The sequence below is a fragment of the Triturus cristatus genome, chromosome 1_1 (genome assembly GCF_964204655.1).
Source record: "Triturus cristatus chromosome 1_1, aTriCri1.1, whole genome shotgun sequence".
In the NCBI taxonomy this organism is placed as follows: Eukaryota; Metazoa; Chordata; class Amphibia; order Caudata; family Salamandridae; genus Triturus; species Triturus cristatus.
This window is the reverse complement of record NC_140579.1, coordinates 972,290,798-972,307,451: the sequence shown is the minus strand read 5'-3', so window position 1 is coordinate 972,307,451 and position 16,654 is coordinate 972,290,798.

The following is a 16,654-nucleotide window of genomic DNA, read 5'->3' as shown; positions in this document are numbered from 1 at the left end:
CGTAGTTCAACTGATTTTAGAGGTATATTTGTAAGTCTAAAAAATGGACACTTGGAAACTTTTCTGGTGAAACCATACAATGGATTCCTATGGAAGGAAATACAAGTTACTGGTAAATACGCTTAGAATTACTTTTCATAGTTAGTGCTGGTCTAAAAGATGCAACACTGGGTCTTCTCCTGATAACAGGTGAGTAAATCAGAATTCGTAGTTCGGCTGATTTTAGAGGAATATTTGTACGCTTCAAAAATGGACACTTGTTAACTTTTCTGGTGAAAACCACACAATGGATTCCTATGGAAGTAAGTACAAGTTACTAGTAAGTACGCTTAGAATTACTTTTCAGGGTCAGTGCTGGGCTAAAAGATGCAGCCCTGGGTTCTCTCCTGATAACAGGTGAGTAAATCAGAAGTCGTATTTCGGCAGATTTTAGAGGAATATTTGTACGTTTCAAAAATTGACACTTGGACACTTTTCTGGTGAAAACCACACAATGGATTCCTATGGAAGGAAGTACAAGTTACTGGTAAGTACGCTTAGAATTACTTTTCATGGTCAGTGCTGGTCTAAAAGATGCCGCACTGGGTTTTCTCCTGATATCAGGTGAGTAAATCGGAATTCGTAGTTCAACTGATTTTAGAGGAATATTTGTACATTTCAAAAATGGACACTTCAAAACTTTTCTGGTGAAAACCACACAATGGATTCCTATGGCAGGAAATACAAGTTACTGGTAAGTACGCTTAGAATTACTTTTCAGGGTCAGTGCTGGGCTAAAAGATGCAGCCCTGGGTTCTCTCCTGATGACAGGTGAGTATATAGGAATTCCTATTTCGGCTGATTTTAGAGGAATATTTGTACATTTCAAAAATGGACACTTAGAAACTTTTCTGGTGAAAACCACACAATGGATTCCTATGGAAGGAAATAGAAGTTACTGGTAAGTACGCTTAGAATTACTTTTCATGGTCAGTGCTGGGCTAAAAGATGCAGCCTTGGGTTCTCTCCTGATAACAGGTGAGTAAATAGGAATTCGTATTTCGGCTGATTTTAGAGGAATATTTGTACGTTTCAAAAATAGACACTTAGAAACTTTTCTGGTGAAAACCACAAAATGGATTCCTATGGAAGGAAGTACATGTTACTGGTAAGTACGCTTAGAATTACTTTTCATGGTCAGTGCTGGCTTAAAAGATGCAGCATTGGGTTTTCTCCTGGTAACAGGTGAGTAAATCAGAATTCGCAGTTCGGGTGATTTTAGAGGAAAATTTGTACGCTTCAAAAATGGACACTTGGAAACTTTTCTGGTGAAAACCACACAATGGATTCCTATGGAAGGAAATACAAGTTACTGGTAAATACACTTAGAATTACTTTTCAGGGTCAGTGCTGCTCTAAAAGATGCAGCACTGGGTTCTCTCCTGATAACAGGTGAGTAAATCGGAATTCGTAGTTCAACTGATTTTAGAGGAATATTTGTAAGTCTAAAAAATGGACACTTGGAAACTTTTCTGGTGAAACCACCAAATGGATTCCTATGGAAGGAAATACAAGTTACTGGTAAATACGCTTAGAATTACTTTTCAGGGTCAGTGCTGCTCTAAAAGATGCAGCACTGGGTTCTCTCCTGATAACAGGTGAGTAAATCGGAATTCGTAGTTCGGCTGATTTTAGAGGAATATTTGTACGTTTCAAAAATGGGCACTTAGAAACTTTTCTGGTGAAAACCACACAATGGATTCCTATGGAAGTAAATACAAGTTACTGGTAAGTACGCTTAGAATTACTTTTCACGGTCAGTGCTGCGCTAAAAGATGCAGCCATGGGTTCTCTCCTGATAACAGGTGAGTAAACAGGAATTCGTATTTCGGCTGATTTTAGAGGAATATTTGTACGTTTCATAAATGGACACTTGGAAACTTTTCTGGTGAAAACCACACAATGGATTCCTAAGGAAGGAAATGCAAGTTACTGGTAAGTACGCTTAGAATTACTTTTCAGGGTCAGTGCTGCTCTAAAAGATGCAGCACTGGGTTCTCTCCTGATAACAGGTGAGTAAATTGGAATTCATATTTGGGCTGATTTTAGAGGAATATTTGTATGTTTCATCAATGGACACTTGGAAACTTTTCTGGTGAAAATCACACAATGGATTCCTATGGAAGGAAGTACAAGTTACTGGTAAGTACGCTTAGAATTACTTTTCATAGTCAGTGCTGGTCTAAAAGATGCAACACTGGGTCTTCTCCTGATAACAGGTGAGTAAATCAGAATTCGTAGTTCGGCTGATTTTAGAGGAATATTTGTACGCTTCAAAAATGGACACTTGTTAACTTTTCTGGTGAAAACCACACAATGGATTCCTATGGAAGTAAATACAAGTTACTAGTAAGTACGCTTAGAATTACTTTTCAGGGTCAGTGCTGGGCTAAAAGATGCAGCACTGGGTTCTCTCCTGATAACAGGTGAGTAAATCGGAATTCGTAGTTTGGCTGATTTTAGAGGAATATTTGTACGTTTCAAAAATGGACACTTAGAAACTTTTCTGGTGAAAACCACACAATGGATTCCTATGGAAGGAAGTACAAGTTACTGGTAAGTACGCTTAGAATTACTTTTCATGGTCAGTGCTGGCCTAAAAGATGCAGCACTGGGTTTTCTCCTGATAACAGATGAGTAAATCGGAATTCGTAGTTCAGCTGATGTTAGAGGAATATTTGTACGTTTCAAAAATGGACACTTAGAAACTTTTCTGGTGAAAACCACACAATGGATTCCTATGGAAGGAAGTACAAGTGGCTGGTAAGGACGCTTAGAATTACTTTTCAGGGTCAGTGCTGGTCTAAAAGATGCAGCACTGGGTTTTCTCCTGATATCAGATGAGTAAATCGGAATTCGTAGTTCAACTGATTTTAGAGGAATATTTGTAAGTCTAAAAAATAGACATTTGGAAACTTTTCTGGTGAAAACCACACAATGGATTCCTATGGAAGGAAATACAAGTTACTGGTAAATACGCTTAGAATTACTTTTGAGGGTCAGTGCTGCTCTAAAAGATGCAGCACTGGGTTCTCTCCTGATAACAGGTGAGTAAATCGGAATTCGTAGTTTGGCTGATTTTAGAGGAATATTTGTACATTTCAAAAACGGACACTTAGAAACTTTTCTGGTGAAAATCACACAATGGATTCCTATGGAAGGAAGTACAAGTTACTGGTAAGTACACTTAGAATTTCTTTTCATGGTCAGTGCTGGCCTAAAAGATGCAGCACTGGGTTTTCTCCTGATAACAGGTGAGTAAATCGGAATTCGTAGTTCGGCTGATTTTAGAGGAATATTTGTACGTTTCAAAAATGGACACTTAGAAACTTTTCTGGTGAAAACCACACAATGGATTCCTATGGAAGTAAATACAAGTTACTGGTAAGTACGCTTAGAATTACTTTTCCCGGTCAGTGCTGGGCTAAAAGATGCAGCCCTGGGTTCTCTCCTGATAACAGGTGAGTAAATCGGAAGTCATATTTCGGCTGATTTTAGAGGAATAGTTGTACGTTTCAAAAATGGACACTTGGAAACTTTTCTGGTGAAAACCACACAATGGATTCCTATGGAAGGAAATACAAGTTACTGGTAAGTACGTTTAGAATTACTTTTCAGGTTCAGTGCTGGGCTAAAAGATGCAGCCCTGGGTTCTCTCCTGATAACAGGTGAGTAAATAGGAATTCGTATTTCGGCTGATTTTAGAGGAATATTTGTACGTTTCAAAAATAGACACTTAGAAACTTTTCTGGTGAAAACCACAAAATGGATTCCTATGGAAGGAAGTACATGTTACTGGTAAGTACGCTTAGAATTACTTTTCATGGTCAGTGCTGGCCTAAAAGATGCAGCATTGGGTTTTCTCCTGATAACAGGTGAGTAAATCAGAATTCGCAGTTCGGGTGATTTTAGAGGAATATTTGTACGCTTCAAAAATGGACACTTGGAAACTTTTCTGGTGAAAACCACACAATGGATTCCTATGGAAGGAAATACAAGTTACTGGTAAATACACTTAGAATTACTTTTCAGGGTCAGTGCTGCTCTAAAGGATGCAGCACTGGGTTCTCTCCTGATAACAGGTGAGTAAATCGGAATTCGTAGTTCAACTGATTTTAGAGGAATATTTGTAAGTCTAAAAAATGGACACTTGGAAACTTTTCTGGTGAAACCACAAAATGGATTCCTATGGAAGGAAATACAAGTTACTGGTAAATACGCTTAGAATTACTTTTCAGGGTCAGTGCTGCTCTAAAAGATGCAGCACTGGGTTCTCTCCTGATAACAGGTGAGTAAATCGGAATTCGTATTTCGGCTGATTTTAGAGGAATATTTGTATGTTTCAAAAATGGACACTTAGAAACTTTTCTGGTGAAAACCACACAATGGATTCCTATGGAAGTAAATACAAGTTACTGGTAAGTACGCTTAGAATTACTTTTCACGGTCAGTGCTGGGCTAAAAGATGCAGCCCTGGGTTCTCTCCTGATAACAGGTGAGTAAATCGGAAGTCGTATTTCGGCTGATTTTAGAGGAATATTTGTACGTTTCAAAAATGGACACTTAGAAACTTTTCTGGTGAAAACCACACAATGGATTCCTATGGAAGGAAATACAAGTTACTGGTAAGTACGCTTAGAATTACTTTTCATGGTCAGTGCTGCTCTACAAGATGCAGCACTGGGTTCTCTCCTGATAACAGGTGAGTAAATCGGAATTCGTAGTTCGGCTGATTTTAGAGGAATATTTGTACATTTCAAAAATGGACACTTAGAAACTTTTCTGGTGAAAACCACACAATGGATTCCTATGGAAGGAAATAAAAGTTACTGGTAAGTACGCTTAGAATTACTTTTCAGGGTCAGTGCTGGTCTAAAAGATGCAGCCCTGGGTTCTCTCCTGATAACAGGTGAGTAAATCGGAAGTCGTATTTCGGCTGATTTTAGAGGAATATTTGTACGTTTCAAAAATGGACACTTAAAAACTTTTCTGGTGAAAATCACACAATGGATTCCTATGGAAGGAAGTACAAGTGGCTGGTAAGTACGCTTAGAATTACTTTTCAGGGTCAGTGCTGGGCTAAAAGATGCAGCACTGGGTTCTCTCCTGATAACAGGTGAGTAAATCGGAATTCGTAGTTCGGCTGATTTTAGAGGAATATTTGTACGTTTCAAAAATGGACACTTAGAAACTTTTCTGGTGAAAATCACACAATGGATTCCTATGGAAGGAAGTACAAGTTACTGGTATGTACGCTTAGAATTACTTTTCAAAGTCAGTGCTGGTCTAAAAGATGCAACACTGGGTTCTCTCCTGATAACAGGTGAGTAAATCGGAATTCTTATTTCGGCTGATTTTAGAGGAATATTTGTACGTTTCAAAAATGGACACTTAGAAACTTTTCTGGTGAAAATCACACAATGGATTCCTATGGAAGGAAGTACAAGTTACTGGTATGTACGCTTAGAATTACTTTTCAAAGTCAGTGCTGGTCTAAAAGATGCAACACTGGGTCTTCTTCTGATAACAGGTGAGTAAATCAGAATTCATAGTTCAGCTGATTTTAGAGGAATATTTGTACGTTTCAAAAATGGACACTTAGAAACTTCTCTGGTGAAAACCACACAATGGATTCCTATGGAAGGAAGTACAAGTTACTGGTAGGTACGCTTAGAATTACTTTTCATGGTCAGTGCTGGTCTAAAAGATGCAGCACTGGGTTTTCTCCTGATATCAGGTGAGTAAATCAGAATTCGCAGTTCGGGTGATTTTAGAGGAATATTTGTATGCTTCAAAAATGGACACTTAGAAACTTTTCTGGTGAAAACCACACAATGGATTCCTATGGAAGGAAGTACAAGTTACTGGTAAGTACGCTTAGAATTACTTTTCATGGTCAGTGCTGGCCTAAAAGATGCAGCACTGGGATTTTTCCTGATAACAGATGAGTAAATCGGAATTCGTAGTTCGGCTGATGTTAGAGGAATATTTGTACGTTTCAAAAATGGACACTTAGAAACTTTTCTGGTGAAAACCACACAATGGATTCCTATGGAAGGAAGTACAAGTGGCTGGTAAGTACGCTTAGAATTACTTTTCAGGGTCAGTGCTGGTCTAAAAGATGCAGCACTGGGTTTTCTCCTGATATCAGGTGAGTAAATCGGAATTCGTAGTTCAACTGATTTTAGAGGAATATTTGTAAGTCTAAAAAATAGACATTTGGAAACTTTTCTGGTGAAAACCACACAATGGATTCCTATGGAAGGAAATACAAGTTACTGGTAAATACGCTTAGAATTACTTTTGAGGGTCAGTGCTGCTCTAAAAGATGCAGCACTGGGTTCTCTCCTGATAACAGGTGAGTAAATCGGAATTCGTAGTTTGGCTGATTTTAGAGGAATATTTGTACATTTCAAAAACGGACACTTAGAAACTTTTCTGGTGAAAATCACACAATGGATTCCTATGGAAGGAAGTACAAGTTACTGGTAAGTACACTTAGAATTTCTTTTCATGGTCAGTGCTGGCCTAAAAGATGCAGCACTGGGTTTTCTCCTGATAACAGGTGAGTAAATCGGAATTCGTAGTTCGGCTGATTTTAGAGGAATATTTGTACGTTTCAAAAATGGACACTTAGAAACTTTTCTGGTGAAAACCACACAATGGATTCCTATGGAAGTAAATACAAGTTACTGGTAAGTACGCTTAGAATTACTTTTCCCGGTCAGTGCTGGGCTAAAAGATGCAGCCCTGGGTTCTCTCCTGATAACAGGTGAGTAAATCGGAAGTCATATTTCGGCTGATTTTAGAGGAATAGTTGTACATTTCAAAAATGGACACTTGGAAACTTTTCTGGTGAAAACCACACAATGGATTCCTATGGAAGGAAATACAAGTTACTGGTAAGTAGGTTTAGAATTACTTTTCAGGGTCAGTGCTGGGCTAAAAGATGCAGCCCTGGGTTCTCTCCTGATAACAGGTGAGTAAATAGGAATTTGTATTTCGGCTGATTTTAGAGGAATATTTGTACGCTTCAAAAATGGACACTTAGAAACTTTTCTGGTGAAAACGGCACAATGGATTCCTATGGAAGGAAGTACAAGTTACTGGTAAGTACGCTTAGAATTACTTTTCATGGTCAGTGCTGGCCTAAAAGATGCAGCACTGGGTTTTCTCCTGATAACAGGTGAGTAAATCAGAATTCGCAGTTTGGTTGATTTTAGAGGAATATTTGTGCGCTTCAAAAATGGACACTTGGAAACTTTTCTGGTGAAAACCACACAATGGATTCCTATGGAAGGAAATACAAGTTACTGGTAAATACACTTAGAATTACTTTTCAGGGTCAGTGCTGCTCTAAAAGATGCAGCACTGGGTTCTCTCCTGATAACAGGTGAGTAAATCGGAATTCGTAGTTCAACTGATTTTAGAGGTATATTTGTAAGTCTAAAAAATGGACACTTGGAAACTTTTCTGGTGAAACCACACAATGGATTCCTATGGAAGGAAATACAAGTTACTGGTAAATACGCTTAGAATTACTTTTCATAGTTAGTGCTGGTCTAAAAGATGCAACACTGGGTCTTCTCCTGATAACAGGTGAGTAAATCAGAATTCGTAGTTCGGCTGATTTTAGAGGAATATTTGTACGCTTCAAAAATGGACACTTGTTAACTTTTCTGGTGAAAACCACACAATGGATTCCTATGGAAGTAAGTACAAGTTACTAGTAAGTACGCTTAGAATTACTTTTCAGGGTCAGTGCTGGGCTAAAAGATGCAGCCCTGGGTTCTCTCCTGATAACAGGTGAGTAAATCAGAAGTCGTATTTCGGCAGATTTTAGAGGAATATTTGTACGTTTCAAAAATTGACACTTGGACAATTTTCTGGTGAAAACCACACAATGGATTCCTATGGAAGGAAGTACAAGTTACTGGTAAGTACGCTTAGAATTACTTTTCATGGTCAGTGCTGGTCTAAAAGATGCAGCACTGGGTTTTCTCCTGATATCAGGTGAGTAAATCGGAATTCGTAGTTCAACTGATTTTAGAGGAATATTTGTACATTTCAAAAATGGACACTTCGAAACTTTTCTGGTGAAAACCACACAATGGATTCCTATGGCAGGAAATACAAGTTACTGGTAAGTACGCTTAGAATTACTTTTCAGGGTCAGTGCTGGGCTAAAAGATGCAGCCCTGGGTTCTCTCCTGATAACAGGTGAGTAAATCAGAAGTCATATTTCGGCAGATTTTAGAGGAATATTTGTACGTTTCAAAAATTGACACTTGGACAATTTTCTGGTGAAAACCACAAAATGGATTCCTATGGAAGGAAGTACATGTTACTGGTAAGTACGCTTAGAATTACTTTTCATGGTCAGTGCTGGCCTAAAAGATGCAGCATTGGGTTTTCTCCTGATAACAGGTGAGTAAATCAGAATTCGCAGTTCGGGTGATTTTAGAGGAATATTTGTACGCTTCAAAAATGGACACTTGGAAACTTTTCTGGTGAAAACCACACAATGGATTCCTATGGAATGAAATAAAAGTTACTGGTAAGTACACTTAGAATTACTTTTCAGGGTCAGTGCTGCTCTAAAGGATGCAGCACTGGGTTCTCTCCTGATAACAGGTGAGTAAATCGGAATTCGTAGTTCAACTGATTTTAGAGGAATATTTGTAAGTCTAAAAAATGGACACTTGGAAACTTTTCTGGTGAAACCACAAAATGGATTCCTATGGAAGGAAATACAAGTTACTGGTAAATACGCTTAGAATTACTTTTCAGGGTCAGTGCTGCTCTAAAAGATGCAGCACTGGGTTCTCTCCTGATAACAGGTGAGTAAATCGGAATTCGTAGTTCGGCTGATTTTAGAGGAATATTTGTATGTTTCAAAAATGGACACTTAGAAACTTTTCTGGTGAAAACCACACAATGGATTCCTATGGAAGTAAATACAAGTTACTGGTAAGTACGCTTAGAATTACTTTTCACGGTCAGTGCTGGGCTAAAAGATGCAGCCCTGGGTTCTCTCCTGATAACAGGTGAGTAAATCGGAAGTCGTATTTCGGCTGATTTTAGAGGAATATTTGTACGTTTCAAAAATGGACACTTAGAAACTTTTCTGGTGAAAACCACAAAATGGATTCCTATGGAAGGAAATACAAGTTACTGGTAAGTACGCTTAGAATTACTTTTCATGGTCAGTGCTGCTCTACAAGATGCAGCACTGGGTTCTCTCCTGATAACAGGTGAGTAAATTGGAATTCGTAGTTCGGCTGATTTTAGAGGAATATTTGTACATTTCAAAAATGGACACTTAGAAACTTTTCTGGTGAAAACCACACAATGGATTCCTATGGAAGGAAATAAAAGTTACTGGTAAGTACGCTTAGAATTACTTTTCAGGGTCAGTGCTGGGCTAAAAGATGCAGCCCTGGGTTCTCTCCTGATAACGGGTGAGTAAATAGGAATTCGTATTTCGGCTGATTTTAGAGGAATATTTGTACGTTTCAAAAATGGACACTTAGAAACTTTTCTGGTGAAAACCACAAAATGGATTCCTATGGAAGGAAGTACAAGTTACTGGTAAGTACGCTTAGAATTACTTTTCATGGTCAGTGTTGGCCTAAAAGATGCAGCATTGGGTTTTCTCCTGGTAACAGGTGAGTAAATCAGAATTCGCAGTTCGGGTGATTTTAGAGGAATATTTGTACGCTTCAAAAATGGACACTTGGAAACTTTTCTGGTGAAAACCACACAATGGATTCCTATGGAAGGAAATACAAGTTACTGGTAAATACACTTAGAATTACTTTTCAGGGTCAGTGCTGCTCTAAAGGATGCAGCACTGGGTTCTCTCCTGATAACAGGTGAGTAAATCGGAATTCGTAGTTCAACTGATTTTAGAGGAATATTTGTAAGTCTAAAAAATAGACACTTGGAAACTTTTCTGGTGAAACCACAAAATGGATTCCTATGGAAGGAAATACAAGTTACTGGTAAATACGCTTAGAATTACTTTTCAGGGTCAGTGCTGCTCTAAAAGATGCAGCACTGGGTTCTCTCCTGATAACAGGTGAGTAAATCGGAATTCGTAGTTCGGCTGATTTTAGAGGAATATTTGTATGTTTCAAAAATGGACACTTAGAAACTTTTCTGGTGAAAACCACACAATGGATTCCTATGGAAGTAAATACAAGTTACTGGTAAGTACGCTTAGAATTACTTTTCACGGTCAGTGCTGGGCTAAAAGATGCAGCCCTGGGTTCTCTCCTGATAACAGGTGAGTAAATCGGAAGTCGTATTTCGGCTGATTTTAGAGGAATATTTGTACGTTTCAAAAATGGACACTTAGAAACTTTTCTGGTGAAAACCACACAATGGATTCCTATAGAAGGAAATACAAGTTACTGGTAAGTACGCTTAGAATTACTTTTCATGGTCAGTGCTGCTCTACAAGATGCAGCACTGGGTTCTCTCCTGATAACAGGTGAGTAAATCGGAATTCGTAGTTCGGCTGATTTTAGAGGAATATTTGTACATTTCAAAAATGGACACTTAGAAACTTTTCTGGTGAAAACCACACAATGGATTCCTATGGAAGGAAATAAAAGTTACTGGTAAGTACGCTTAGAATTACTTTTCAGGGTCAGTGCTGGGCTAAAAGATGCAGCCCTGGGTTGTCTCCTGATAACAGGTGAGTAAATAGGAATTCGTATTTCGGCTGATTTTAGAGGAATATTTGTACGTTTCAAAAATGGACACTTAGAAACTTTTCTGGTGAAAACCACAAAATGGATTCCTATGGAAGGAAGTACAAGTTACTGGTAAGTATGCTTAGAATTACTTTTCATGGTCAGTGTTGGCCTAAAAGATGCAGCATTGGGTTTTCTCCTGGTAACAGGTGAGTAAATCAGAATTCGCAGTTCGGGTGATTTTAGAGGAATATTTGTACGCTTCAAAAATGGACACTTGGAAACTTTTCTGGTGAAAACCACACAATGGATTCCTATGGAAGGAAATACAAGTTACTGGTAAATACACTTAGAATTACTTTTCAGGGTCAGTGCTGCTCTAAAAGATGCAGCACTGGGTTCTCTCCTGATAACAGGTGAGTAAATCGGAATTCGTAGTTCAACTGATTTTAGAGGAATATTTGTAAGTCTAAAAAATGGACACTTGGAAACTTTTCTGGTGAAACCACAAAATGGATTCCTATGGAAGGAAATACAAGTTACTGGTAAATACGCTTAGAATTACTTTTCAGGGTCAGTGCTGCTCTAAAAAATGCAGCACTGGGTTCTCTCCTGATAACAGGTGAGTAAATCGGAATTCGTAGTTCGGCTGATTTTAGAGGAATATTTGTACGTTTCAAAAATGGGCACTTAGAAACTTTTCTGGTGAAAACCACACAATGGATTCCTATGGAAGTAAATACAAGTTACTGGTAAGTACGCTTAGAATTACTTTTCATGGTCAGTGCTGGGCTAAAAGATGCAGCCATGGGTTCTCTCCTGATAACAGGTGAGTAAACAGGAATTCGTATTTCGGCTGATTTTAGAGGAATATTTGTACGTTTCATAAATGGACACTTGGAAACTTTTCTGGTGAAAACCACACAATTTATTCCTAAGGAAGGAAATGCAAGTTACTGGTAAGTACGCTTAGAATTACTTTTCAGGGTCAGTGCTGCTCTAAAAGATGCAGCACTGGGTTCTCTCCTGATAACAGGTGAGTAAATTGGAATTCGTATTTGGGCTGATTTTAGAGGAATATTTGTATGTTTCATCAATGGACACTTGGAAACTTTTCTGGTGAAAATCACACAATGGATTCCTATGGAAGGAAGTACAAGTTACTGGTAAGTACGCTTAGAATTACTTTTCATAGTCAGTGCTGGTCTAAAAGATGCAACACTGTGTCTTCTCCTGATAACAGGTGAGTAAATCAGAATTCGTAGTTCGGCTGATTTTAGAGGAATATTTGTACGCTTCAAAAATGGACACTTGTTAACTTTTCTGGTGAAAACCACACAATGGATTCCTATGGAAGTAAATACAAGTTACTAGTAAGTACGCTTAGAATTACTTTTCAGGGTCAGTGCTGGGCTAAAAGATGCAGCACTGGGTTCTCTCCTGATAACAGGTGAGTAAATCGGAATTCGTAGTTCGGCTGATTTTAGAGGAATATTTGTACGTTTCAAAAATGGACACTTAGAAACTTTTCTGGTGAAAATCACGCAATGGATTCCTATGGAAGGAAGTACAAGTTACTGGTATGTACGCTTAGAATTACTTTTCAAAGTCAGTGCTGGTCTAAAAGATGCAACACTGGGTTCTCTACTGATAACAGGTGAGTAAATCGGAATTCTTATTTCGGCTGATTTTAGAGGAATATTTGTACGTTTCAAAAATGGACACTTAGAATATTTTCTGGTGAAAATCACACAATGGATTCCTATGGAAGGAAGTACAAGTTACTGGTATGTACGCTTAGAATTACTTTTCAAAGTCAGTGCTGGTCTAAAAGATGCAACACTGGGTTCTCTCCTGATAACAGGTGAGTAAATCGGAATTCTTATTTCGGCTGATTTTAGAGGAATATTTGTACGTTTCAAAAATGGACACTTAGAAACTTTTCTGGTGAAAATCACACAATGGATTCCTATGGAAGGAAGTACAAGTTACTGGTATGTACGCTTAGAATTACTTTTCAAAGTCAGTGCTGGTCTAAAAGATGCAACACTGGGTCTTCTTCTGATAACAGGTGAGTAAATCAGAATTCATAGTTCAGCTGATTTTAGAGGAATATTTGTACGTTTCAAAAATGGACACTTAGAAACTTCTCTGGTGAAAACCACACAATGGATTCCTATGGAAGGAAGTACAAGTTACTGGTAGGTACGCTTAGAATTACTTTTCATGGTCAGTGCTGGTCTAAAAGATGCAGCACTGGGTTTTCTCCTGATATCAGGTGAGTAAATCAGAATTCGCAGTTCGGGTGATTTTAGAGGAATATTTGTATGCTTCAAAAATGGACACTTAGAAACTTTTCTGGTGAAAACCACACAATGGATTCCTATGGAAGGAAGTACAAGTTACTGGTAAGTACGCTTAGAATTACTTTTCATGGTCAGTGCTGGCCTAAAAGATGCAGCACTGGGATTTTTCCTGATAACAGATGAGTAAATCGGAATTCGTAGTTCGGCTGATGTTAGAGGAATATTTGTACGTTTCAAAAATGGACACTTAGAAACTTTTCTGGTGAAAACCACACAATGGATTCCTATGGAAGGAAGTACAAGTGGCTGGTAAGTACGCTTAGAATTACTTTTCAGGGTCAGTGCTGGTCTAAAAGATGCAGCACTGGGTTTTCTCCTGATATCAGGTGAGTAAATCGGAATTCGTAGTTCAACTGATTTTAGAGGAATATTTGTAAGTCTAAAAAATAGACATTTGGAAACTTTTCTGGTGAAAACCACACAATGGATTCCTATGGAAGGAAATACAAGTTACTGGTAAATACGCTTAGAATTACTTTTGAGGGTCAGTGCTGCTCTAAAAGATGCAGCACTGGGTTCTCTCCTGATAACAGGTGAGTAAATCGGAATTCGTAGTTTGGCCGATTTTAGAGGAATATTTGTACATTTCAAAAACGGACACTTAGAAACTTTTCTGGTGAAAATCACACAATGGATTCCTATGGAAGGAAGTACAAGTTACTGGTAAGTACACTTAGAATTTCTTTTCATGGTCAGTGCTGGCCTAAAAGATGCAGCACTGGGTTTTCTCCTGATAACAGGTGAGTAAATCGGAATTCGTAGTTCGGCTGATTTTAGAGGAATATTTGTACGTTTCAAAAATGGACACTTAGAAACTTTTCTGGTGAAAACCACACAATGGATTCCTATGGAAGTAAATACAAGTTACTGGTAAGTACGCTTAGAATTACTTTTCCCGGTCAGTGCTGGGCTAAAAGATGCAGCCCTGGGTTCTCTCCTGATAACAGGTGAGTAAATCGGAAGTCATATTTCGGCTGATTTTAGAGGAATAGTTGTACATTTCAAAAATGGACACTTGGAAACTTTTCTGGTGAAAACCACACAATGGATTCCTATGGAAGGAAATACAAGTTACTGGTAAGTAGGTTTAGAATTACTTTTCAGGGTCAGTGCTGGGCTAAAAGATGCAGCCCTGGGTTCTCTCCTGATAACAGGTGAGTAAATAGGAATTTGTATTTCGGCTGATTTTAGAGGAATATTTGTACGCTTCAAAAATGGACACTTAGAAACTTTTCTGGTGAAAACGGCACAATGGATTCCTATGGAAGGAAGTACAAGTTACTGGTAAGTACGCTTAGAATTACTTTTCATGGTCAGTGCTGGCCTAAAAGATGCAGCACTGGGTTTTCTCCTGATAACAGGTGAGTAAATCAGAATTCGCAGTTTGGTTGATTTTAGAGGAATATTTGTGCGCTTCAAAAATGGACACTTGGAAACTTTTCTGGTGAAAACCACACAATGGATTCCTATGGAAGGAAATACAAGTTACTGGTAAATACACTTAGAATTACTTTTCAGGGTCAGTGCTGCTCTAAAAGATGCAGCACTGGGTTCTCTCCTGATAACAGGTGAGTAAATCGGAATTCGTAGTTCAACTGATTTTAGAGGTATATTTGTAAGTCTAAAAAATGGACACTTGGAAACTTTTCTGGTGAAACCACACAATGGATTCCTATGGAAGGAAATACAAGTTACTGGTAAATACGCTTAGAATTACTTTTCATAGTTAGTGCTGGTCTAAAAGATGCAACACTGGGTCTTCTCCTGATAACAGGTGAGTAAATCAGAATTCGTAGTTCGGCTGATTTTAGAGGAATATTTGTACGCTTCAAAAATGGACACTTGTTAACTTTTCTGGTGAAAACCACACAATGGATTCCTATGGAAGTAAGTACAAGTTACTAGTAAGTACGCTTAGAATTACTTTTCAGGGTCAGTGCTGGGCTAAAAGATGCAGCCCTGGGTTCTCTCCTGATAACAGGTGAGTAAATCAGAAGTCGTATTTCGGCAGATTTTAGAGGAATATTTGTACGTTTCAAAAATTGACACTTGGACAATTTTCTGGTGAAAACCACACAATGGATTCCTATGGAAGGAAGTACAAGTTACTGGTAAGTACGCTTAGAATTACTTTTCATGGTCAGTGCTGGTCTAAAAGATGCAGCACTGGGTTTTCTCCTGATATCAGGTGAGTAAATCGGAATTCGTAGTTCAACTGATTTTAGAGGAATATTTGTACATTTCAAAAATGGACACTTCGAAACTTTTCTGGTGAAAACCACACAATGGATTCCTATGGCAGGAAATACAAGTTACTGGTAAGTACGCTTAGAATTACTTTTCAGGGTCAGTGCTGGGCTAAAAGATGCAGCCCTGGGTTCTCTCCTGATAACAGGTGAGTAAATCAGAAGTCATATTTCGGCAGATTTTAGAGGAATATTTGTACGTTTCAAAAATTGACACTTGGACAATTTTCTGGTGAAAACCACAAAATGGATTCCTATGGAAGGAAGTACATGTTACTGGTAAGTACGCTTAGAATTACTTTTCATGGTCAGTGCTGGCCTAAAAGATGCAGCATTGGGTTTTCTCCTGATAACAGGTGAGTAAATCAGAATTCGCAGTTCGGGTGATTTTAGAGGAATATTTGTACGCTTCAAAAATGGACACTTGGAAACTTTTCTGGTGAAAACCACACAATGGATTCCTATGGAATGAAATAAAAGTTACTGGTAAGTACACTTAGAATTACTTTTCAGGGTCAGTGCTGCTCTAAAGGATGCAGCACTGGGTTCTCTCCTGATAACAGGTGAGTAAATCGGAATTCGTAGTTCAACTGATTTTAGAGGAATATTTGTAAGTCTAAAAAATGGACACTTGGAAACTTTTCTGGTGAAACCACAAAATGGATTCCTATGGAAGGAAATACAAGTTACTGGTAAATACGCTTAGAATTACTTTTCAGGGTCAGTGCTGCTCTAAAAGATGCAGCACTGGGTTCTCTCCTGATAACAGGTGAGTAAATCGGAATTCGTAGTTCGGCTGATTTTAGAGGAATATTTGTATGTTTCAAAAATGGACACTTAGAAACTTTTCTGGTGAAAACCACACAATGGATTCCTATGGAAGTAAATACAAGTTACTGGTAAGTACGCTTAGAATTACTTTTCACGGTCAGTGCTGGGCTAAAAGATGCAGCCCTGGGTTCTCTCCTGATAACAGGTGAGTAAATCGGAAGTCGTATTTCGGCTGATTTTAGAGGAATATTTGTACGTTTCAAAAATGGACACTTAGAAACTTTTCTGGTGAAAACCACAAAATGGATTCCTATGGAAGGAAATACAAGTTACTGGTAAGTACGCTTAGAATTACTTTTCATGGTCAGTGCTGCTCTACAAGATGCAGCACTGGGTTCTCTCCTGATAACAGGTGAGTAAATTGGAATTCGTAGTTCGGCTGATTTTAGAGGAATATTTGTACATTTCAAAAATGGACACTTAGAAACTTTTCTGGTGAAAACCACACAATGGATTCCTATGGAAGGAAATA